Below are 2,585 nucleotides of genomic sequence, written 5' to 3' on the forward strand. Positions count from 1 at the left end.
TTAACATTTGTTTGATGAAAGATGATCAAAATATCCTTTTTTCCAACTGGTTTCTCTCTAGCAGTGACATGCGGATTTCTTCATCAGAGACATAGAAAAAAATTGTCAGAACTCAACACTTTTTAAAACTGAAAATCTTGACAGTTTTTATATGCTTTATTAGTAACATGAAACATAAGTCACATTTGATCTGAATGGAAATAATTTCCCATTTTTAAAGTATCTAAGAGTTTTTTAATATTTATTGAATAATTAACAACAGCATATTTTTTAACAATTATATTCTAAAATTCACCCCCCCCCCTCCCCTCCCCTGGATAACAATATATCCTGCTTGAAATATATGTATATGCATGACAGCCCAAAAAACCGTTTATATTTTAGGTATGCATGTGGGCCTTATTTCCAACCAAGGCATGCAATATTTCAGGCAAGTGCTGGGTTGCAATTTAAAGGACGCAAACTGCAAATTTGCAAAGGTTGGCTGATCAAAATTCCTTGCAAAAATATAATTGCAATTTTAATCAGCCTTGAATGCTACCCCTACCTCTTACCCATGCTCTACCATATAATATTTTTTTAAAACAATAATTACGGACTGAGCGCGCTGGAACATTTAAAACCAAAAAAAAAGATATAAAAGATATTACGTATGGCAGCTCACTTTGAACCGCAAACTCAGAAAAGAATTTCGGCCAGAGCTTATGCTTATGCTTATGCTCTGAACCTTCTTGGTTCTCTAAATGATTTACATAATGTCGAATTTTTCATAATCACAAAAATTGCAAAGTTTAAAAGTTTTTTTAATCCTTTATCCCGCCATATTTAGCCAATAGTTATTTATATGAATCTCTGAAAAAATATTTTCTCCGAAAAAAAGGTGAAATATGTCAGCACACAGAATTTATGTTCGATACAAAGTTTTGTAAGCGATCCTTATAAACTAATTTTTTTCGACAATGACCGATACAGAACACTTGGAAATGCGTCTTTGTGTATCGTCTGTAATCTATTTTCTCTATGAGTGAATTTATTCATAAGTATCTAACAATGCAATCACCAATGCATTTTTAAACACAACAAACACCACCCTTCTTGCTTCTCAAAAAAATTGTCTTCTGTATTTCTTGAGTTTGTGAATGACTTATATGTGGCCAAAATAATGTATAATACCACTGAGCTTATGTTATTTTGCTGACGCCATTATTTAAAAAAATAGTTTAGATGTTTGATGACAAAGCCGTTATCTAATTTCTTTGGATTTCCTAAATTTAATTTTTTGATATTCAGGGTGTCCAATGAAGAATTTTACACTCCTTGGATCGAAGCTTTTCAGAAAAAGAATTGTGAAACTAAAATTCTACATTTCAGTTTTATTTTTGTCTATATGCAAAAACAGAGATTAGGTAAAGGATTAAAAATGGGGTTTTCAATTTCAGTATTTTTTAGCAATTACTCATTTAGGCGTACAGTGATCCATTTTTACTCACTCGATGGTAAAGAGTACAGTCTACAGAGTACAGTCTACAGAGTACAGTCTACAGAGTACAGTCTACAGAGTACAGTCTACAGAGTACAGCGTACAGAGTACAGCTTACAGAGTACAGCGCGAAGAGTACAGCGTACAGAGTACAGCGTACACAGTGTACAGCGCGCGTATTGGTGTAAACTTGAAATAGTTTTTCGCATTCAGTTTGAAGATAAAAATGTGGATTTCGCGATGATCTGATTCGATAAAACAAAAAAATTGCAAACATTCTCTTTCTTTTCGGGAAATTTGGCATTATTTGTTTCATGAAAATTTCGCTAAAAAATTATTGCAAAATTTTGCAAAAAAAGTAAAATGTTCACTAGTACTTGCGCGCTTTTGTGACATTGTAGCTCCTCTTGTTTAGATTTTTACAAACATAAAGAATATCAATCTTTAATTCAACATTTATTAAAAATCTGTGATGAATAAAGGAATGAATGATGAATAAATAAATGAATAAGCGAATGTAAATATATTTAATATGTGAAGTTAATATGGGATAAAAGTGGAAAGGATGAATAAATGAATGAATGAATGAATAAATGAAAGAAAGGATGAATGAATGAAAGGATGAATTGATGAATTGATGAATTGATGAATTGATGAATTGATGAATTGATGAATTGATGAACTGATGAATTGATGAATTGATGAATTGATGAATTGATGAATTGATGAAAGGATGAAAGGATGAAAGGATGAAAGGATGAATAAATGAATGAATAAGCGTATAGAAATATATAGATAATATGTGAAGTTATTTTGGGGTAAAGAATGAATAATTAAATGAATGAATAAGAGTATATAAATATATAAAATATGTGAAGTTAATACGGGGTAAAAAATGAATGAATAAGCGTATTTAGATATATAAAAAATGTGAAGTTAATATTGGGTAAAGAATGAATGAATAAATAAATGAATAAGCGTATATAAATATATTAAATGTGTAAAGTTAATATGGGGTAAAGAATGAATGAATAAATGAATGAATAAGCGTATATATATATATATATATATTGAATTACAGTTTAGAGAAGCGTATATATATATA

Source organism: Eurytemora carolleeae, unplaced genomic scaffold (assembly GCF_000591075.1).
Source record: "Eurytemora carolleeae unplaced genomic scaffold, Eaff_2.0 scaffold150, whole genome shotgun sequence".
In the NCBI taxonomy this organism is placed as follows: Eukaryota; Metazoa; Arthropoda; class Copepoda; order Calanoida; family Temoridae; genus Eurytemora; species Eurytemora carolleeae.